This window comes from Prenolepis imparis, unplaced genomic scaffold (assembly GCF_030444845.1).
Source record: "Prenolepis imparis isolate NDT839.2.m4 unplaced genomic scaffold, iyPreImpa1.0 SCAF_218, whole genome shotgun sequence".
Classification (NCBI taxonomy): domain Eukaryota; kingdom Metazoa; phylum Arthropoda; class Insecta; order Hymenoptera; family Formicidae; genus Prenolepis; species Prenolepis imparis.
Window position 1 is genome coordinate 27,362 of NW_028141376.1, and position 24,773 is coordinate 52,134.

Below are 24,773 nucleotides of genomic sequence, written 5' to 3' on the forward strand. Positions count from 1 at the left end.
CTAAGTGTGGCTCCCAAGAGGACGGAGGCCATCTTCTTTCACGATGGCCTCCATGGGAGACCACCAATGACTCATATCCAGGATGGATGACATCCCCGTCCGACTGGAGAACAGTATGAAGTACTTGGGTGTCCAGTTGGACGGGAATTCATCGACCACACTGATCGTCTGGCCGTGAAACTGGATAGGGTAGCAGCGGCCCTTAGTTGGCTGCTGCCAAACTTAGGAGGACCAGACGATCGTGTGCGCCGCCTTTACGCAAACACCGTCAATGCGGTGGCTCTTTACGGGGCACCGGTGTGGGCGGGCGAGGCGGTGGCCACGAGGCGCATAAGAGATACCCTGCGAAGGGTCCAGCGCCGAGTGGCCATCCGCGTCGTCCGCGGCTACCGGACGGTGTCGCATGCGGCGACCTCGGTGATGGCGGGTCTTCCGCCCATGGAGCTTGTAGCGCGTGCACACCAAAGAGTGCACGAGCGAGTTAAGGGGATCCTAGTCGGATGGTCGAACTCCGACGGATTTGCGCCCTCATCTGTGCGGAACTAAAATTGTCGATAATTATCGATAATTGTAGTTCTGCCATTACCGACAGCGTTATACATGTTACAGGGCAATAAAAAAGCGAATAAAAATTGTGTTCAATATATTGTAAAGACAACATCATATATTTCTATTATTCTATCGCTTTGCACGCGTATCAAAAAGTATCGAAGCGAAGCGCATAGATAACAGTATATCATATGTGTGTCTGCCTTTATTACATGTTTCAACACAATTGTTAGTAGTGATACTAGGAGAGTTCTAACTACGGGGCAATGAGGGGGAGTGAGGGGCGAGGGGAACCCAGGGCGCGGGGGAATGACGTCACGCGGGAGGGGGAATGACGTCACGCGGGGAGGGGGAATGACGTCACGCGGGAGGCGTCCGCGATGTACCGCGATGTAACGCGAGGGGGTCGCGGGGAGAGGGAAGCGTCCGCGATTTTGGTACCGGGTCCGCGAGGGGTCCGCGGGGAGGGGGAAGCGTCCGCGATTTAGGTGACGGGTCCGCGAGTGGTCCGCGGGGAGGGGGAAGCGTCCGCGATTTTGGAGCCGGGTCTGCGAGGGGTCCGCGGGGAGGGGGAAGCGTCCGCGATTTTGGAGCCGGGTCTGCGAGGGGTCCGCGGGGAGGGGGAGCGTCCGCGATTTTGGAGCCGGGTCCGCGAGGGGTCCGCGGGGAGGGGGAGCGTCCGCGATTTTAGGGTCTGCGAAGGATCCGCGGGGAGAGAGGAACCGCGAAAGACCGCGTGAAGCTTTATGGGTGAGGGGTCCGCGGGGAGAGAGGAACGCGAAGGAGAGCGCGAGGCACACGTGAGAGAGATGACGCAAGCGAGACGTATATGCAAGAGCGAGAGAGATAGTGCGAGATGGTTAGGTAGCGAGATGACGCGAAGGAGAGCGCGAGGCGCACGCGAGAGAGATATCGCAAGAGCGAGAGAAATAGCGGTCGCAAGATGATGAGGCGATGGAGAGCGCGAGAGCTGATGCAGCGAAGGAGAGCGCGAGGCGCACGCGAGAGAGATATCGCAAGAGCGAGAGAGATAGCGGTCGCGAGATGATGAGGCGATGGAGAGCGCGAGAGCTGATGCAGCGAAGGAGAACGCAAAGAGAGAGGAGTTCGTAAGAGAGACTTTTTTTAAAATAATATTTATAGTAATTTTAATTAATAAGATTTTAATAGGAGGAAAGGAGAGAGGACCTATTCTAAAATAAATACATTTTTTTTTTTTTTTTAAATATTTAAAATAATGTTTATTTATAAAATGAGTATGTGTGTGTGTGTGTATTTACAAAATGTGTGTGTGTGTGTGAACTTAAAATTTAAAATATAATAATAATATAAAATAAAATGTAATATAAAATATAAATTAATATAAAATCTAAAATATAATGCAATAATATAAAATATGAACTTTAAGTGGCTGGATATGTTGAGGCGGCCGAATGTTAGATGCTGCGCGAAGCGGAGGCGACGGCTGGGCGGGGACTCCTGCATAACAGAAATTTGTTATTAATTAATTTAATAATTTATAATTAAAAAGAAATACTTACTAGTTCCAATTTTCCACCACAGGTTCTGGTGGATATGGCTCTAGGCCAAACAGTTCCCGAAGAGCATACATGTTCTCCCATAGCCAATTGTTATTGGCATCCATTTCCCGCGCCTCTGCAGTTTCGCACCACATTTCTGCAAACATTTGTCGATGTTCCCACCTCAGCATTCTCACCCACTCTCGTTCAGTTAAACCTTGCTCCACCATGTGTTGCGGCCGTAAATTTTGCACAATGTTATAGATCATCTGAAAAATATGAATATTTAATATATATCTAAACATATTGCAACATTCTGCACAATAGTTTTAAATAAATTGTACAACTTACTATTTCGGGGAGCGTACGGCGCAGAAAACCTCCAGTCATTTTTTTCTGTTTTTTTTTCCACTCTTTTTTACTATACTTAACAGCACAAACGCTAAAAACTTTATGACGAACATCGCGGAGACAGACCCGCTCTCGGTAGGAAAAGTAGGAGATAAAATATAATGTTACATAGGATAAAATATAAAGTTACTTTTGATAAAAAGACAAAAGTTAGCATAAAAATTAAAGTCAACGTCTGTTCATAAAACGAATTATAATATGCAAACCACCTTCGAACCACCTTCGAACCTCGATCGAACATCAATCAACCACCTTCGAACCTCGATCGAACATCAATCAACCACCTTCGAATCACCTTCGAACCTCGATCGAACATCAATCAACCTCGATCGAACATCAATCGAACCACGTACATACATCGATCAACCATCTTCGAACCACTTTCGAACCATGTTCGTACCTCGATCGAATATCAATCAACCACATTCAAACCTCAATCGACTACATTTAAAAAATTATAACATAAGAATGCTGTCACATGCTGAAATTAATACGAACACGTGTGGACATATAATACTTGTATGCGTATGAGGAAAATGAGCGAACAAAGATAATATTATTTCAATATTAATTTATTCAAAAAAAGGGTGTGGTGAATCATTGCGATGATTTGACCACCAATTAAATATTTTAAATACATTTTCTAAAGCGCAATTTACATGTTTATCGCAACGTAGGCTATAGGTAGTATCTAATTTGTTTAATGTAGGAATATCTTCATAGTTTGCATCCAAGGTCTCAATAATGAAACCGTTTCTCGCATCGTCCATTATATCGGTTAACCATTCTCGCTTTTCATGACCTTTTACGTACACAAGAGAGGATGACTCTTCTTCTTCTTGTATCATACCAGCGATAGCTGTTGTAATCAAAGGCTGAGCCATGCTGTATGGAATGTTTCCATCTTCCCATTGCAATCCATGATGATTTCGAGTCAACCATGAGGCTTGACGTCTCTCCGATTTTATGAGCACACCCCATGGTACGGGGCATGCGAAAAAATAATGTGAAACAATGAATCCTCTTCTCAGAATCGCCGCTTCCTTCATGATAAATCGTTTATTGAGAATAAATCCTTGCAGATCCACAAACGTCGGTACAACCATTTTGTTGCAAGAATGTTGGACGACTGATGTCGATTGTTAAAAATCTCAATCATTTATATTACATCGGAGGAGGGGATAATTGCTGATTATGTAATTTTACGAACTACGTTGGACAAAGGACAATATTCGACAACACGATCATGCAAGATGAGACAATATGCTGTAGTATTTGCCGGTACATCTTCCTTACATTCAAACTCTATTCTCACGTCCACGGTAGAATTTTTGACAGAATCATTTTGTCGCGAACAATCAATAACTGCGAGAGGACCGCAATGTAGAAATTTCGCGATAGTTAGTACATTCTCAATATCACACCCGTAATAAGATTTGCGAAAACGAGAGTACATATCAAACAAGAGGGCGAATCTATTTTTTTCAAAATCTAAATTTAAATCATCATAGGGATAAGATTCCGAGTTTAGATACAGCTTTACGTTGGCTAATTTACAATGATCGAATACAGTAACATCTTTTGTCATAATATTTTTTCTACCAGTCTGCAGTGCAAAGATCACATATCGCGGCTTTTCCAGCTGAGAAGCAGTTTTCACAGTCCATGAATGCTTGGTTGTACTATGTAGCAGAGGAAATTCGTATAGATCCCAAGCGCGAAAACTCATGTTTAAGAATTGCCCGCTTTCCAATGCTCGTAGCAAGGACAGTTTATTGACCTCATTCAATAGTACATGAGGCATACGCCATTGTATCTTGAGTAATTCAATAGCAGCTTCAGCAGGTCCATACAGACAATTGTTGTCGTTGCGCGAACGTATCAAAATTAATTCATGGCGAGCATTAATCACAACACACTTGTAATCTTCGCAAAATCCCAATAGCATGTTGAGCGGCACGCAAAAGTTGAACATACAAATTTCATTACATGACCCATTATGTGTCATATCCCATCCAGCATTCTTCAAGATTTTACTTTTCTCAGTTGTTAAAGAAACATAATTTTTCATCGTTGAAGTTATTCCAACGTTTCTGTTGCGATCAATCTCCACACCATTGAGTTCATATCGAATTTCATCAAACATGAACGCAACACAATTATTTGTTAATATCATCGTTTCATTTGCATCTATTTTAGATGTCATCAACTTTCCCTCGACATACAAAAAGCTTTCGCACGGCAACGTGTACAAATCCTGGTGGTGTATAGGTATCCGTATCTCGTCGCTATGTCCAAGCGATGTGTTAGCATATGGATTGTATGTATGTGTCTCAACCTTGACGATACGATCATCAAAGACTGGTTCACCACCAATATTCAAAATATCAATCATCTTTTCGTACGATGAATCCCAATGATTTTAAAAATTCGCGATTCAATGCGCTGAGTTTCTTTTTAGTGTAACGAGATCTCTGATTATTGTCGCTCACTGCCGCAGCTGCTCTCGCAAAAGTATTGTCCCTCGTAATGTCCCTCGTAAAATTATTATCTCTCACGTGCTCCGTATCATTTAGCACGAGCATCACACGCTAATTTTGTCGACGCCGTACGTGCAATCTTACAGTAACTTCCTCTCCTCGAAAATCCAACAATCGTCCTTCTTGATCAACAATGCGTATCGTTAGATCAGTAATGCTCCGTACGACAATCGGGAGATAAATGATCTGTGCAGGCGTTTCCGATATCTTATATCCTGGCGGCACGCTCGGTGAAAATTCATGTATCGTGTGTACGCGCTTGTCATTACTGTACGCACCAGTGGTGACGCTACATTCTATACGGATAATATTCACGCTAATAATATTTATAGGTAAATCCGAATCATGCCATTTGTGAGGTTGCAATATACGATTCGACGAGAATCCCAACAACGATCCTATATTGTATGGTTTATTAAAGTTTATTCTATAGATGCATTTGATTTCGCTCTTTAGAGTATTATGATTGGCGCGAAGCGCTATTGCATCTTCATTCTGCTCTTTATTGGAAGGATATTGTGAAATTGCACGTCTCAGATACTCATCTATAGCATGTATTTCGTATGATCCTTCGGGTATTGTAATTTCCTTGTCATCGTTATCGAAGTAAAATTTATTATTCTTAGAATTTACATTCGGAATCGTATGATAAGTTTCAAAATCTGTTAAACCGAGCTCATAATCACCATTCGATAAATCTATAGCTGGAAAGTAGCTTACAGCGAGAACGCTACTTTTGCCAGTCAACGTTAGTGTTAGCGACATGTTGTCAAACTGAATCGTGATGATGGATTGACAGGTTTTATATCAACCGTTTGAAGAAATCGTAAACACAATTGTCCACAATTATTCTGATTATAATTTTGATAGGATGTGTGATTGTATTCTATTTTCGTAACATTTAAATATTGCACCAATTCTTTGGGTGGTCGTAGATTACCAAAACTATCGAAATATATTGATCGATTTCCCCTCTTTACATATGTACCCAATGAGTACCGGGACCATCAACGTCGTCCAAATTGACGATACCGCTCTCATTTTGTCGCACACCGTTTATCGGTAAATTATTGCGCATGAAAACACCTCTAAAGAATGGTATATGCATACGTCTTGCCAGTTGTTCTAATTGTACATTAGTTGTTACACCCACAGGCATTTTTAGCGTTTTTTTTGACGTTTTTTTTTTCTTAGTTGAGAATCCCTGTCCACGCTTGTATGGAGCGAGATAAACTCCACGACCTTCCATAGCGCGATTATGACGTTGCATTTCTTCAAGCTGACGTTGCGCAGCCTTGCTATCATTCACAACCTTTGCGACTCCCGCTGCTCCACCGGCCAACGAACCGAGAACTCCCAACAATGGTAAAATTGGCAAGATACCACCACGCTTCGCTACAGGCAGTATTCGTTTCTTCTTCTTTTTCAAAGATTTTTGCACATTCATCCTTATACCGAATTTTGTCTTTGCTTTCATAGCTGCCCAAACAGTCGTAGCGGCTGCTCTTTCACCAAGAGTTGAATCTCTCGCAGTAATACGTTTTCGCGCTTTCGCAGCGAGTATATTATCAGCAACGTGTCGTTCTCTGAGGGCGTTGCTTTGAGAATATGCAATGTCGTGCTCGCGACACGCGGCATCCAATGGATTAATACCTCGATCATCTCTAGCCAATCGCTTTTTCAAATGAGTCCCCGGACCGCAAAACTGATAGCCGGGAATATGTAATTCTATCGGAAGCGCGTTTATCGCGCGATTAAAGAGACCACTACCTATTTTCGTTGACATTCGCTGCAATCCTTTATCATTGGCGCTGGACCGTCGATGTGCGTTTGCTGCCACTGTCGATTGTAATGTTTGAAACATCGACGACAGGTCTGAATCTCTGGATCCGCCTTTATGTGTTCCGGAAGCTTGTCCCACACGTAGTGGATGTGATTTTCATATCGCAATAAAAATGCTTTTGGTACAAATTGCAGCTGTTCGGCGCTTAAACCGTGAATATCGGAAGCACTTGTTAGCAGAACAAACATTTTTTCGATACTGAGTGATTCATGGTTCCGCGCAGCTATAAATAGGCTCTCCATGACTCATTCATTCATTCGAGAGAAAACATGCGGTTCGTTCAGCAATCGACGATAATCAAAGTTACAAATTTCGACGATAAAACACGGTTGATGTCGGAAAAAGAAATACGCAGACATGGAAACATACTGCCGAAAATATACGCGGAATCATTTGCGGTCCTTCGAATTGTGGTAAAACTAACGCATTGATTAGTTTGATAGAAAGCCCGCACGGCGTTTGCTTCGAGTGTACGTATACTCGAAATCGCTTCAACAACCGAAATATCGATATTTGGAAAATTTGCTATCATCGATAGAAGAAATTGGTTATTTTACATTCTCTAATAATAGCGATGTCATTCCACCGAGTGAAGCGCTTCCGAATTCCATTTTTATCTTTGATGACGTGGCATGTGACAAGCAAGATACGATAAGAGAGTACTTTGCAATGGGGCGACACTCGAGCGTCGACTGTTTCTATCTTTGTCAAACGTATGCCAAGATACCCAAGCATCTTGTACGTGACAATGCAAACTTATTAATTTTATTTAAACAAGATGGGACAAACTTGAAACATGTGTACAACGATCACGTAAATACAGATATGTCTTACAATAATTTTCGTGCATTTTGTCAGAAATGTTGGCAACATAAATATGGATTCGCAGCGATTGACAAGGACAGTCCGCTGACTAATGGACGATACAGAAAAGGATTTAATGAATTTGCAATACCGCAAAGTACTTAGTCGCTTTCGATGCATTGATTGAGCAACGTCTAAATTGCAACATGATGAATAACGATCGTGAAAAGATTGTGTTAGAGATTGCCAAAACGAGCGATTCAATCCGTAAAAAATATCGTTTCTTGAAAACTGGTAAAATGGAGGAGGACGATGCATTGGAGAGGCATTTTAAACCAATCTCTGAACCTCTGAAACAGCTTGTTGAAAATACAGTTGGTGTTGAGTCTGGTGAAGAAAAGATTGAACCATTGTATTACCAATATATTATTTAATAAAGTTTTTGTTTCCCATGAAAAATTCGCCTCTCATTTACATAGAAGAAAACGCAATGACTTTTTAGCCAACTTAATAGAATACTTATTTAAAAGTATAAATTATTTTTACACATTATTATAAGGACACTGTTCGGGAAATAAAGCATAAAATTTATGACATTGTTTATTATACTTTTGCATCTCTCTCTCTCTCTCTCTCTCTCTCTCTCTCTCTCTCTCTCTCTCTCTCTCTCTCATTTTTTTTCTAAATAATAGCTTTCTTTTTGTTTCTTTTTCTATCTCTTTTCTTCTCTCCATCTTTTTTCGTTGTCTATTCTTTGTATTTTCTTTAGCTTTAAATAAAATATTTAAAAGATTATTAACTTTAATAATATTTAAACCTTTAATATTTTATATATTATATATTTATATACATACAAATTTGCAAGTTTTAAAGCGCTCTCCTAATTGTTTTGCGTAGTGTAGTCTATCTATCTATCTATATCTATATCTCTCTATCTATTTAATAAAAAAAGTCATGTTTACCGTGAAGTGCGTGTTCGAAGTCGAATATATCGCACGTATTGTTACCGTTTTTCCGAGTATGTAATTGGTGGTCGATTCCGAGCGATCGAGACCACAGTTATGAGAATGACAGTTCGTACCGTGACAGCTTAACAGTGACAAAGTTTAAATGTGTTGTAAAGATGTTGTATGAAATCGCGGTGTTAATATCTCGTTATCGCGGACGATTATTTTGTGAAATATATTTCGCGACATTTAGGCAAGAAAGAAACTCGATTAATATTTTTGACAGTTATAATATGCGATCTTTTTTTTGTAAAGAAAAAAATTGAGATATTAATAAAGATATTATTAAAGATATTAATTATAAAAGATATAGATTAATTTTTATATTTTTCAATACTATCGAAACGGTAAAAAATAAAAAATATTTTAAATAAAAATTTATTGTACTTGAATGTACTGATTTTTAATGTACTTTATAACAATGTAATCAGATTGTTCGAAAATGCCGTGTTTTTCGATATTTCCTTCTTCCTCATAATTTTTAAAAATTTGTTTTATAACAAAATAAATTTAATGTCAAATTTAAACATATATAATTAAAATTAGAATTAGAAAATTTTATTGCTGCCCCAATTGGGGATTACAAGGCGCTTTTTTCCTTAAGGAGCGGTCCCAAACCTTTATACACTTTATACATAAACTTATAATCTATCCTTAACCTATAACTTAACCTATATACAAAAACTCCACGCAACTCCGCCTTACGCTTGCCCTATCTCGCCGCACCATTTACCCTCTCGCTCTTTCCCTCCTATCTTAAGCCTAGTCTACAATGGCAGTAAGCAGTATAGAGTAAGAAGCAGTAAGCAGTAAGCAGTATGAAATGGGAATTGCCCATTTCGTTACTCCCGGTCTTTACATCCACTAAAAACAGTATACAATGGCAATAACAAGGCTGTAGAATAGAGAGTATACTGTTTTTAGTGGATGTAAAGACCGGGAGTAACGAAATGGGCAATTCCCATTTCATACTGCTTACTGCTTACTGCTTACTCTATACTGCTTACTGCCATTGTAGACTAGGCTTTACGCAATCTTACAACTAGCTTACAACTAGCTTAATCTAATGTGGGACCTCCGCTTCCGGTTACTTCTGCCTTTCCTCCTCCACTCTCTCTCTCTCTCTCTCTCCCTCTCTCTCTCTCTCTCACTCTCCCCCCTTCCCCTCACCTCCTTCCCCGTCCCCTCTCGCTTCCTCCAACAATTTTACCCACAATTCCCCTTCTCCTTCCTCTCCCAGTACCTCCCTCACCATTTCCTGCCAGCTCTCTCCCCTTCCCCATTCCATACATTCCTCCCACACATGTTCCCACGTCTCCACCCCTCCCCCACACATCCTACACCTCCTTTCCTCCTCCTTCTCCCAATATCTATTTCCCCTCATCCCATTCCCCAATCTGTACTTCGCCATCCTCTGCCACCTTCCTTCCGTCCACCCTTTCCTCAGATACCTCGGTACTCCCTCCCCCTTTACCTGCTTGTACCATTTATTATATACCGAATTCTCTATCTTTTCCCCTCTCTCCTCCCTCTGTCCTTTCTTTTCCCATTCCTCAACCTCCTCCCATCTAAATTCCCCTCTTTCCCTTCTTTCCTCCACCTCCCTTAAATTCATCCCTTTACCCTCAAAAAACTCCTTTCTTTCTTTCTCCCACTCTGACATTTCCCCTCCCTTTTTAGCCCTCTCCTTAATTTCCTCTAAACATATTCTCGCCAACCCCCCTCCCTTACCCTCCTCCAACCTCTTCTCATATCCCCACGCTCTTCTTCCCATCCTTGATCTTAACTTTTCCCTTTGGAGCTCCTCCCTTATCATATACCCCGGCGTTCCTCAATCCGCTCCTAACAACCATCTCATATATCTTTCCTGCACCCTTTCCAATCCCTCTCTCTCCTTCCACCCCCATATCTCAACCCCATACCCTAAAACCGTCCACACTAACGCATCGAAAAGCCATATTCTCCTCCCCCAATTACCCCCAAATCTCCTCTTTCCTATCCCCCATACTTGCCCCAATACTGCTGCCCCCCTCCTACTCCTCTCCCACACCTGTCCATCCTGCCCCCCATTCCTTTGTACTACATAGCCTAAATACTTGTACTCCTTTACCTCCTCCAACTTCTTCCTCTTCCAAAACCAACTAGCTTTCTTCAGCCTCCCTCCCCCCTTCCTGCACCTCATCACCTTCGACTTGCTCTCATTCAACTCCAACCCCTTCCCCTCCAAATATCTACCTAATCTTTCCATCATACACCTCATTCCCCCCTCATCCTCTGCCATCATCACCACATCATCCGCGTACGCTAGCGTGCATATCCTATCCTCTCCCAACCTCACTCCTCCCCATCTCCCTTTCCTCATCTCCTCCTCCAAGTCCGCCATCATCATATTAAAAAGCAGCGGACTCAGAGGACACCCCTGCTTCACTCCCCTCCCTGTCCAGAACTTTTCTCCCCTCTCCTCCCCTATTCTAACCCTGAATCCTATCTCCCCTACTATCTCCTCACATCTCATTACCATCCCTTCCTTCACCCCCCTCCCTCTCAGCGCCGCTATTAATCTCACCCTGTCCACCGAATCCAACGCCGCCCTCAGGTCCACAAAAAATAGCACCATTTGTCTTCCTTTCCTGCTTATCTGTCTATTTATCAGGTAGTTTAAAACGTAAATATTATCTACTGTCCCCATCCCTCTCCTGAACCCCGTTTGATTCGGTGGCACCATCCCTCCTTCCTCCACTTCACCCCTCAGCCTCTCTGCTAACACCGTCGCATACACTTTGTATAACGACGGTGCCAGCGTTACTCCCCCGTAATCTGAGACCTCCCTTCCCTCTCCTCTTTTCAAAATTGGTATCACCAACCCTCACACCATTCCCTAATCCACCCTTCCCCCTTCCATATCCTATTACATAATTCCCACACCCACTCTTCTAGCCCCTCTCCGCCATATTTCCACATTTCTCCTGGGATTCCACCCCCACCGCCTTCCTATCTTTTATCCTTCCTATCGCCCTCCTAATTTCTCCCCTTTCTATCTGATCTTCCTCCTTCCCCCTTACCCTCCTGCTTCCACCCAACACCACTCTCGACTCCATCTCCCCTAATAAATCCCTAAAATAACTGTTCCATTCTTCCATTTCAATCCCTTCTCCCCCCTCCTTTCCCTCTTCTCCTCTCTTTTCTAATTACCTCCCATACCTGACCCTCCGTCCTCGCTTCCACTGCCCTCCTAGTCCATTCTTCATTCTCCTCCTCTTTCTTCTTCCTACATAATCCCTTGTACTCCTTCTTTCTTCTCTTATATTCCTTTCCCTCCCCCCCTCTTCTCTTCCATCTTTTCAACTCCTTTGCCACCTCCCCCTTATCTTTTCTGCACTCCTCATCAAACCACCCTCCCCTTTTTCTTCTCTCCTCCCTACTTTCCCTCCCATTTCCCTTACTTAGCACTTCCTGTATTTTTCTTTCCATCCTCCCCCACTCCACCTCTACCCCTCTCTCTTCTTGTTCATCTCCCTGCCTCTCCCCTATCACTCCTAACCTCTCCCTGAATTCCTTCTTCCCCTCTCCCGACCAGTTCCACCTCTTTTCCCTCTTTTTTACCTTCTTCTCCAATCCTCCTCTTTCCCCTCTGATCCTTACCACTACCGGCATGTGGTCCGAGTCAATCCTATCTCCTATCTCTACCCTCATAATTTCCTCCCTCACCTCCTCCTTCACAATCACATAATCAATGACTGATCTCCCATTCGGCCCCATGTACGTCCAGCTCCCCTCCTCATCTCCTGCTACCCCTCCATTCACAATTGCCCACCCTATCTCCTCTAATCTTCTCACTAACAATTTCCCTTCCCCATTCACCTTTGCATCCTTCGACCTTCTTTCCTTTCCCTCCTCTTCTCCCTCCTCCCCTAACCTTACCCTTCCCCCCAATTCTCCTGTTCTAGCATTAAAATCCCCCCCTATTATCGTTCTAATCCCACCTCCCTCCTCCTCCGTCCACTCACTCATCTCTCCTAATTTCTCTTCTAAATCCCCATTTACGTACACACCCACCAATCTCCATCTCTCCCCCTTTTTCCTTATCATCACCTCCATCATTCCTTCCTTATCCGCCCCGCACTTTCCTTCTATTCCTAACCCTTTTCTTACCCCTACTACTATTCCCCCCATTGCCCTTTCTTTCCTATTTTTCTTCCTCGCATATTGCACCTCCCATTTAAATCCCACAGGTAACCTCCCTCTTATCTTCTCCCACCCTTTTTCATCTACCCATGTTTCTAACAAGAACATTACGTCCCATTCCCTTATCGCTTCCCAGAATTCCGCATCCTTATTCTTTAGCCCCGCTACATTCCAGAATGCCACTTTCCATCCTTCCTCCCTTCCCTCTTCTTCGCTCTTACTTTCTTCCCCTACTCTCCCCACCTCTCCATCTCTCCCTACCCCTCTCTCTCTACCTTTTCCCCTTTCCACCTTCCTTCTCCTACTCATTCTTTCCCTTCCTTTTTTGCCTCCTGCACTATTTCAACCTCCCTTTCCCCCTCGTCCCCACCCCTCCTTTCTACCCCCTTCCCTTCTTCTCCCCCTTCCTCCTTCAGCTCCTCTCTCACCTCATCCCACCTCCACCACTTACCCCTCATCCATATTCTTCCATATCGTACCCACGCCCTCCCTCCCTCTCTTTCTTCCCCCCTAGCGATCTCTCCTAATCTCCACATCATCCTTCTTTCTTTCCACGTAAGATCTTCCTCAATCCTCTCCTCTCTCCCCCTCAATCTTCTTTTCTTCTCCATTATTTCCCTCTTAACCTCCATATTTCCTACCCTTACCAACGCCATACTAGTCCCATCTCTTCTTCCTTCCCCTATTTACGGAAGTTAGAGTAACTACAGACATTTCTCAAAAAATTCAAAATTTTATAAAAAATAAAACAGTGTATACATTTTTATAAAAATGACAGTAAATAAAAGTGTTGTTCTACTTTACTTGTATGCCAAATTGGAGCGCTGCAAGTCAAATAATTTTTGAGATATTTAAATTAAAAAAAACATAGGTGGGCACATACATACATACACACACACATACGGACATTTTTTAAAAATGTTATTTTTCGATGTTTTAGAACATTCTAAACACATTGGCATAGAAATCTAAAAAAAAATTTTTTCACAAAAACAAAGCTTCCTCTATGAGGAAGCAAAAATTAAACAAATTTATTTTGACATAAATGATTGCTTATTAATTGAATTTTATATTAAAAAATAAGTATATTATTGAAATTTTTAGTAATTTAGTTAATAAGCCGAAGAAGGCGCGCGCATCAGCGCGGGCTGCGTACTAATCCCTTTCTAAAAAAGGCATATTAAGTCGATTTTCGAAAGTCTCGAAGTTTGTTGCCTCTTTCCCGCAATGCTGATTGGCTCTGTCGACTCGTGTTATATTTGTAGCATTGAAAGGCTGTCAATACGAGGGTTAGCAGTTAGCAGTTTGACAGTTTGTCCAAAATAAAATAAAATAAAATAATAATACGTTTTAAATAATATGTTATGATGGGAATTTAATAAAGAGGGACGATTGTGATTTATATGAACATGATGTGAAACTTCGATCTTGTCGGCTTGACTGCTCGCGAAGAAGAAGAAAGTCTGACACGCGGTATTTATTAATATATTGATCCTGCCACGTATTTATCGCGCGCATTCAATGTATATTATAATGCTTTTTGAGCCTGCGTGACATGTATACCGCGTATATTTGATATCTACTTAACAGGTGATGACGAGAAGCAATGAATAGAAATAATAAGTCGCAACATGTTATAATACTTTAAACTTGATTATTATATGTAGCATGATTATATTCGTAGCATGGACAAGCTGTCAATTAGCAGTATAACAATTTGTTTAAAATAAAATTAAATAAAGTAATAATATGATTTAAATAATACATATATTATGACACTTTAAACTCTATTAATATTTTTGATACTTATATATCAGCTGATTTCTGTCAAAAATTATTAATCGCAATTAAAGTACTATAATATATTATATATTATTTACAACATATTATTATAATTAACAAATTTATTTTTAATGCGATTATTAATTAAGTAAATATTAATAATTCCTGTAATTACCTTGTGCTAATTAATCATAAAATAAAGGTCGTGATTTAGAACTTTTCACACTCTTCATTATTTTACCTGCAAACGTACAAAAAAGATATTTAAATTCTCATATTACATACACGTACATACATACATACATACATACATACATACATACATACATACATACATACATACATACATACATACATACATACATACATACATACATACATACATACATACATACATACATACATACATACATACATACATACATACATACATACATACATACATACATACATACATACATACATACATACATACATACATACATACATACATACATACATACATACATACATACATACATACATACATACATACATACATACATACATACATACATACATACATACATACATACATACATACATACATACATACATACATACATACATACATACATACATACATACATACATACATACATACATACATACATACATACATACATACATACATACATACATACATACATACATACATACATACATACATACATACATACATACATACATACATACATACATACATACATACATACATATATATATAATATTTTATATATTATAAGAATTCAAAAAAATTATAAAATATATAATAACACATACTAAATAATTTCAAAACTTTATCGCAATTTTCATTCTTTCCTGCTAAATTTATTGCCATTACTGCCAGATTTATTCCCATGACATATTTCATCTTTCTACTAAAAATGATTAATATTTATATACATTTCATATATTTAATTATACATATAAAATACTGTAAAATACTTTATAACATCTTCTTGCTTGCATTGGTTTAGTGATAGATAATTGCTATTGCAACAATATAAATAAATCACTCAATATATAAATCACTCAAAGTTCCAATATATTTCTTTAAGTCTAAAGCAATCTATTTTCTCTAATAAAATTCGCAGATAATTGCATTGCGATACTAAACAATCATTTTCAATTTTATTCCATTTTACAAAGTATAGTTATTGCATGTTTTTTTCCTTTCTAACTGAAAAACTGTAATCGAGACCAATCAATCCCAAAATTAATAAACACGTGTTCTTCAGATTTTAACAATTTACTCGCAAACTAATTGCAATTATATACACAAAATCTTTTGATACACATAACTTTCAGTACACAATGAACTGCTCGATGCACACAACTGTCAAAATAATGACAGCCGCTCACAAAATAAGCGCATAATGACAGAACCAATCGGCAACGCGGAAGAGAGGTAACAATACGTTTCAAGATTTTCAAGAGAACTTCGAGACTTTCAAAAATCAATAATATGCCTTTTTCAGAAAGGGACTAAAGAAAAACACAACGACCGAAGAATGACGCGCACGTCATTCTTCGGTCTTATATTAAAAAGAATATTTAAAAAAAAATAATATAACGTTTATTTAAACTCGATTAATATCTTTTGACAGAAATTAACTGATTAAAGCGTTAATTTGCTAATTAAATTTTAAAATAAAAATATGTTATAGAAATTAAAATAATAATGTTGTAAATAATATATTATAATACTTTATAAACTTGAATAATATTTTTTACAGAAATCAACTCTGATAACTGTCAAAAATATTAATTGAGTTAAAAGAACTATAATATATTATTTAAAACATATTACTATTTTAATTTTTAAAACATATTATTATTTCAAAATTTAATTAGCAAATTAACGCTTTAATCAGCTGATTTCTGTCAAAAAATATTAATGAAGCGTTAATTTGCTAATTAATTTTTAAATAATATGTTATAGGTGTACAACTTTGCTTCCGCCGTTTTCCTATAGATGGCTTTAGCGGTAAGTAGTGGTCGAAATAAATAGATCAGGCATGTCAAACACGCGGCCCGCCAACAAAAAAACTGCGGCCCGCCGAAACTTCTTGAAAATCTTTTCAAAAAAATTGTTTTGTGAAAAACGATGTCAAATATCTTCTAAAAAATAATATTAAATTGTGATTTTGTTTATTTTTCATTATAGTTTCTATTTTTGTTTTTTATAAAAAAAAGTAAAATATTTTTTATTATAGTTTCTATTTTTGTTTTTTTATTTAAAAAATCGTAAAATTTTTATTTTAAAAAGTAACATAAGATATAAATATAAAGCGACTACACAGTTGAAAAATTTCTGTTAAATTTAACAGATATCACCTGTCCCAAACGGTCCACAGAAATTTTTGTGTTAATTTAACATAATACGGATATGTTAAATGATGACACGAATACTCTGTTAATATTTTAACACAAAATAAATGTAAACTCCAACTAATTTGAAATAAATTTTATGTAAAATTAACATAATTTTAATGTAAAAATTAACTTAAAAGAAATGTTATTTTTACATTTGACAGATGTAATAATTCAAACTTTTGACTAAAGAAATATGTAAAATTTACACTTTTTTTTGTTAATTTAACAAGAAAATAATGTAAATTTAACATAAATAAAATGTAAAATTTACACTATTGTTTTGTTAATTCAACAAGAAAATAATGTAAATTTAACATAAGTAACATGTAAAATTTACACTATTTTTTTGTTAATTCAACAAGAAAATAATGAAAAATTTAACATAAGTATCATGTAAAATTTACTCTACTTTTTTGTTAATTTAACTAGAAAATAATGTAAATTTAACATAAGTAACATGTAAAATTTACACTATTTTTTGTTAATTTAACAAGAAAATAATGTAAATTTAACATGTTACTTAAGTTAAATAGTAACAAATAAAAAATGTTATTTTAACATTTTAAGTGTTGACCAATTTTTTTACAATTATACATATAGATTATTCCAAAACCATCAATAGAAATTTTAATGACAGATTCTATAGAATATTTTAAAAGAAATATTGTAATATAAAAATCGAAGCTGCAGGAGAGAAACTTTAATCGTTTCTCATTTTAAGTAGCCCCTCCAAATTTTTATATTAAAATTTTGTTTTTAAAACTACGGATTTATTATGAAATTTTTAATCGGTGGTTTTAGAATATCCTATATGAAAATGATAATATAATAATATGACAACAGCAACCAATAATAATAATCATAATAATATAATAATAATAATAATTCTTTGATATGGCAATATGCAATCAATGCTATTTTTATAATCTTGAGTTACCAACATTTCAGATTAGTACTGCTAATAATTACTATTATTATTATTTTTATATAATTATGATTGGGTTTATAATCTATTTAAAACTGCATTGTAATTAAAACTTTTAATTTTTTAATTTAAAACTGTTTATAAACTATAATTAATTAATATATGGATACATGTGTGTAATTGTGTATGTGTGTGTGTACGCGCACGTATGTATATGCGTGTGTGTTGTATCATATTTATAAATTTTCGTTTATATAACATAATTTTCATTCATCTCTAAATTATGTTTATAAAAAGTTATCAGTTATAATTACTAAATCTTTTTCCAACGATTCGTAAATCTCCCAACTTTTAGTATATGGTATATCAATTATTTTTATTACAAATAAAACAGATGTATTTTTTACAATATATCCTAAACAAGAAAATGCTATTTTCGAAGTATTCCAACTTTCACATACAGCATATATTTCAAAATTTACAGAAAAAATAAACAAAATTTTGCTAAAATTGGGCAAATCGTCAGAAAAAGATGAACATATAAATTTATTTAATGTTAAGTTAGTACCTCGAAACTCTACTCTTTTTCCTACATAAATAGTTTTTTCAATAGTAATATGTAAGCTATTCATAATAATTACATTGTAATCAGTAAAGCTTAAATTTTCTCTTTTAAAATTTTTTAATTTTGGTTCACTATTAAAAGAATTTTTATTTTTCCAAAGCGTCATCATATATTTTTGGTGACGTATGGATAATGTATATGCAACATCTTTAAAATTTTTTAACTTGTTTGCTAAATCCTTCAAATAACCATGTTTACTTTCATATCTCATTGTTCAATAAGTTCTGGGAGGCCCCATTTTTTTAATGATCATTACATAATGAGTAACTAGATGATCTTTTGGTGTTAAAGCAACAGAATATTCTTTGATTAAAAGTTCATGATGTTCTTTAATAATCTTTTCTAATTCATCTAACATATTATTTGTAATTGTAGGTGCTAGTACAATTTTTAACATTTTTATTACTAATAAAACTATCTTCCATTTATTAAAATTTTGACCAAGTTTTGGAATTATATCTCGTAAAATTATAGGTAAATGAATAATTAAACAAAGTGTTTGTGCTGCACGTTGTCCTATTGTATTCGATTTTTTATTCAAATTTATAACACTAGGCAAATTAGGTCTATTATGTAATCCATAGTCAAAAGCTTGTATTTTATCATTTAAATCATTTAAGCTGATAATATTATTTATATCGCAGAAATGAAAGAATAAATTTAAATCCCTTTGGCAAATACCTTCTAAAAAATCATGCATTATATCAACATTTAAATTTTCACAAGGTTTAAAGTAAGCTAAATCAAATAAAGGACTTTTACTTTTAATTCCAAAAAAATTTATTGTATCACTATTCGCATAATGAAGCTGATTTGAAAGATCAATAAAACTTTCAAATGTACGTAAAAGATTATCATCAGCAGTACAAGGTTTTTGAGCATCTTCTTTATGAATTGTGCAAATCCTACAATAGTAGTTAGCATTAAATGACTCATTCATGCCAAATAACATATTTCCACCCAAATTATCAAAAGCTAACGATACTAAAGTGCCTTTCATAAAGGTATTTAAAGATTCGATAAATATTCCTTCTTTTTCTAAAATTTTGATATCATTTACGATTTTATCTAATACAGGATTTAATCCAAATTGTTTAATATCAAGATTATAGCATAAAGCTAATAAATGAATATTTTCCAAATTCGAATTAATATAAAAAGGAAGGTTATTAATAACAAAATAAAATGCACCAATTTTATGAACACTTGTCTTACTTCCTAAAGGGTTACAAACTTCAAATTCATCAAAAAATAATTGTAGTTGAATTGCATTGTTATTATTTTGAAAAAAAGAATTATTTTTATAAACATGTCCGTCAACAAAATGTGTATATTTATTTTCATTTACTTCTATATTAGTAGTAAAATATTTTTGGATAGCTGCATTATTTAATAAAACTTTGAGAGTTTCTAATAAAGGAATATAAGTAAAAGTACTAGTAATAGGAATTTGCTTGTAACATTGGGCTTTACTGTCGTATCTTTTATCGAGTCTAATACCATGTGGCACTCGTATAGGCTGAACTATATTTCCTTTAAACAATTTATTTCGATTATATTTAGTTACGTGATTTCGGAATAAATATTTAAATTTATCTGCAAAAATTTGACGTTCATCTAAATTTGAAAATGACACTATATTTTCAAGTAAAAAATTAATTAGCTCTGATGTTGTTTCAAGAATTTTGGTTATTGTAATTTCTGGTAAATTTAATGAATACATTTCTGTAATATAGTTAATTATATATTTTTCTGGATCTTGGTCATTGAATTCTGGATCATTGCAAAGAAAATTATCAATAAAATTATCTTGTTCATTTAATTCAGCATCAGTATCGTTAGCTGTTGATAAAAAATCAAGATCATTATTAATATCATATGATTGTTCATCACTCGAAGATGGGTTTTGTAATTGCTGACATTTTTTAAAATGTTTTCTGAATCCGTTATAAGTTTTTAATACAGAAGGACAACCTGCACTTGCACATTTTAAATTAAGATTTGAGCTATCAAACAACATATGTCGATTTCTTAAATGGTCACATATTTGTTTTATTTCTGTTGTTTCGTAATTGCACAAATAACATTTAAAAGCCATTATTATAAAATAGAAAAATGTGATAATTGAGGTACTAATTTAACTATAATTATACTTTAAACATATACTGTAAATAACTAATTAACTAAAATAATATTATAGTTTTAAAATGTTGAATTTTATAGAAACTTAAAATTAATATCACAAAATTATTTAACTGCGTATTCGTTTGCTTCATACAATTATATTTTAATTTATTTCAAAATTATAAAATAAAAAAACTTAAAATTCTTTTCTCATAAAAATAATACAACTGAAGATTTGTTTGTTCAGTCTTTAAAAAAAGAAATATGTGATTCAACTAACCTTCTTGCATTGATTCCTTTTTTGCACTTTCAATTTTTGTCAAAGTTTCAATAATTTTATTAGTACATTTACTAGATATTTTGTAAAAATAATGTTGTATTAATATCCAAAAATTCTGCAAATCTCCGTCATATTCAGTATGAAAAACATAGTGAGCTTTCAAAAGATAATCAATAGCTTTAATGATGTCTGTTGTGTCTAATAAAATTAAGTTTTTATCAATTTTCAAAAAATATTGGCGAATTGCGAGTTTGTTTGGCCCAACTGTGATTAATTTTGGTTGAGTTTTATTTTCATCAGTATGCAGCGGTGTTCCACTCTAAGAAAAATAGATCAAATAATATTAGTGCAATGAATCTATTTTAGTTGATTTAAAATATATAATTCAAGGAATCAAGATGTACATATATGTACCTGTATATAGATAATTAATTTTTTAATTATATTTTTTGCTTTTTCTCTCGCCGCAGACTTTTTTCCTCTAGCAGTCGAAGGTACTAATTGCGTTAGAGCAATATATGAATTCGTAACACGATCCCAATCTAATGAATAAAATGAAAAATATTAGAAATTTACACACTAATATATTTAATAATTTCAACTAGTAATTTTAATTAATAATTTTACCAAGTAAATTTTTATCTTGTTTTTCGGTATTGTAAACATTTAAAATATGATTGACATAGTTTGGATATGATGTATTCAAAATATCTTTTTGAATATGAGGAAATAATAATTCAAATTCAATATCGATCTAGAAAAAATGTTTTAAATTACTTTTGATTATATAGCTACATACATATATTGATATTATTAAAAGTTAGAAATTATTTAAAAAATTAATTATAAAAGATTGAAAACTCACCAATTCGGGAATATCCAAAAATCTTGGAAATACTTCAAAAAAATGTTCATTTAAATATAAGTACCTCCTTGCTTTAAAAGTTTCCTTTACTTTTTCAATTATGTTATCTTTTTGCTCAATAGTCGCATATTTCATAAAATTAATTGCATCTTTAATAGTATCTGTTTCATCCACAGGTTCAATAGCTACGCTAGTATCGGGTTTTTTTTTTGCATTCATCCGGTGGAATAACTTTATTTTCTTTCCTTTGTACATTAGCTAATCGCGAAGCGATATATCCCTTTCCAGTTTTTGGGTCATAAAAGTGTTCCTAATAAAAATAAATTTATTATTAATAAACAGTTTAGTAAAATTAGTAGAATATTAAAATATTGGCGTGTGTCTGTGTGTCAACTAAATAAATATTTATAACATGATATTTTGCTGTTTACTACGGGATACACTCACATAACCCAAATTCCCTTCTGGATTTTTTAAATTTGGAAAAACTTCAATAATTGTTTCAGCATATTTGCATTTTTCAGAAGACAAGATTTGTCTACCAACTTTTTCTTTATATTGTAATAAATGATGAACCACTAGTTTTACTAATAATTTCCTATATTTATCAGGCAAATATTTATTTATCTCATAACTTTGGAGAATTTCTTCTCCACATGAAGAATTTTTAATTAATTTGTATAAGCTCTAAAAGGACAAAAAAATAGGAAAAGGATATTAATAAGATAGAAATGTTAGTAACAAGAATAGATTATTTAAATAAGAATGTAGTGCAAGTCAGGAAAAATATGTGTCTCTTTTCTGGCTTATACTATATTTTCATCCTTATATGATAACGCAATAATAATAAAGCAATATGCTAAAGATGTTATTTTTTTAGCTTTTAAATTTCTATCAATTGCGATAAATACAAAAAATTTTTAAACTTTTTTCTTAAATGTGTTGAAACGTAAATTTTATATATATGCGCAAAGAGAGTTGCAACTAAGCATATTAACAAAAAAAATCATCTATTGAAACAATGGATAAACTTTGAGACTGATCCTATATGATATTTTAAAAAGTTTGAACATGTTAACAATAAAAAGCAGTAAACAAATAAAAATAATATGTGGGCTCATAAAAATAATTATTTCAAACAAACCTCTTTTGATATTATGTCGTCCTTAATATGCATTACTTTAGATTTTTTTGAACAAGATGCATATTCTTCAAAATTTGATGTAGTCTGTTCTTTAATGTTCGATATATCGGTTACATCTGAACATTGTTCGTCACATTCTTCATTTTTATTTGTAATGTTTAATAAGGTAGGTGTTGATGTGCGAGAAAGTAATGGATTTGATATCCTCGATGTTGATGATAGAGAATCAGCTATAAAAATTGTTATTTTATATAAAAATAATGTGAAAAAAACGAATTAGAATAAATATTATTTCAAAAAATTAAAAATAAAATGTTAAAAATTCTCTTACAAATATCAAGAAAATTCTTTGTATGTTTGATCTTTAATACAACTCCTCGTGCACTTGATCGAACGAATTCTGTTAAAAAATCAGGATCAAGTCTGGCATCATACGCATCAGTAAAATTAAAATTTACATTATTTAATGAAGGAAATATTGTTTCAGCTGTAATATAAATAAAATTATAGTAAATAATTTTATAGTAAAGCATTTTAGTAATAGTGCTATTATTTAATACAAGAATAAGAAAAAATAACTGAAAGAACGAACCTTTTCGAACAAAATCTTCATACAAACATGACTCTTCCAATTTAATCCATACTTTTTCATCAGCGTATTGTAACACACAAAATAGATATGTTTTATTTTCTTGAATATCCATATTAAATGCCATATTATTAATTCCACAGACAAAAACCTATAAATTACAAATAAATTTCAATGTTTGCAAAATCACTATGAAAAGTACTAACAATAAATATAAATAAAATAAAATAAAATAAAATAAATTCTGCTAAATTGCAAGAATGTATTAAAAATGCTTTGAAGATTGTAATTAAATTTAAACTCAAATTACATTGAAAATCAAATTAAAGTCTTTCTGTTATTAATATTTTATGATCATAGATAAATGCTATCTATCTCTAAAAAAAATCTGATTAAATTTGGAAATTGGCTATCATATATGCATCATATAAATTGATAAATGACATGAATATAAGCTATACCATTAGCGTTACGTTCGGAAACCACGCTCTTAGCACACTAAGTGTCTATCTTTGTTTATCTTTTAATAAGTAACAAAAATAGAACGACATTCAGTGTGCTAAAAGTGTGGTTCCCGAACGCAGCTTATGATTATCCTGCAACTTTTATGATTGCTTGTAATGGTTATGTATCGTTGCGCAGAATTTTCTAATAGCTGCACAACGATACATAACAATAATAATGTCGTTATGAAAGGCATAAGTCTACAAGCCCTTTTCTCTTTTTAATATTAGTATACAAAGATTTCAAACTTACTACGTTACCATATAAGGAATTAAGGAAAGAATCTCTCATTCCTATTCTTTGACTTTAAGCGATACACTCACGCGAAGAGCATAATGTCCGGCGTAGATAGGTTATATTATGAAGACGCGTAATAAGTTGCTCGAAGAAGCATAGCACAGATAGATATAAAAACAGCTACGAAGCGTTGCCAATCTATGTAGTTGGCGCTACAAGCGCTACTTTATTAAAAAATAATATAATAGTAATTCATAATAATTATACATACTTGACAAAAGGAAGCAAACGAGACACATCGAGACACGTCGAGATCACGTCGAGAAGTAACGAATAAAGAAAAGGAAGCAAACGAGACACATCGAGACACGTCCAGACACGTCGAGATCACGTCGAGAAGTAACGAATAAAGATCTGTACT

General features: G+C 34.8%; 1 pseudogene; it reads right to left on the minus strand.

Annotated features, from left to right (window-relative positions):
• Positions 1-24,773, minus strand: LOC145948048 (uncharacterized; annotated as a pseudogene).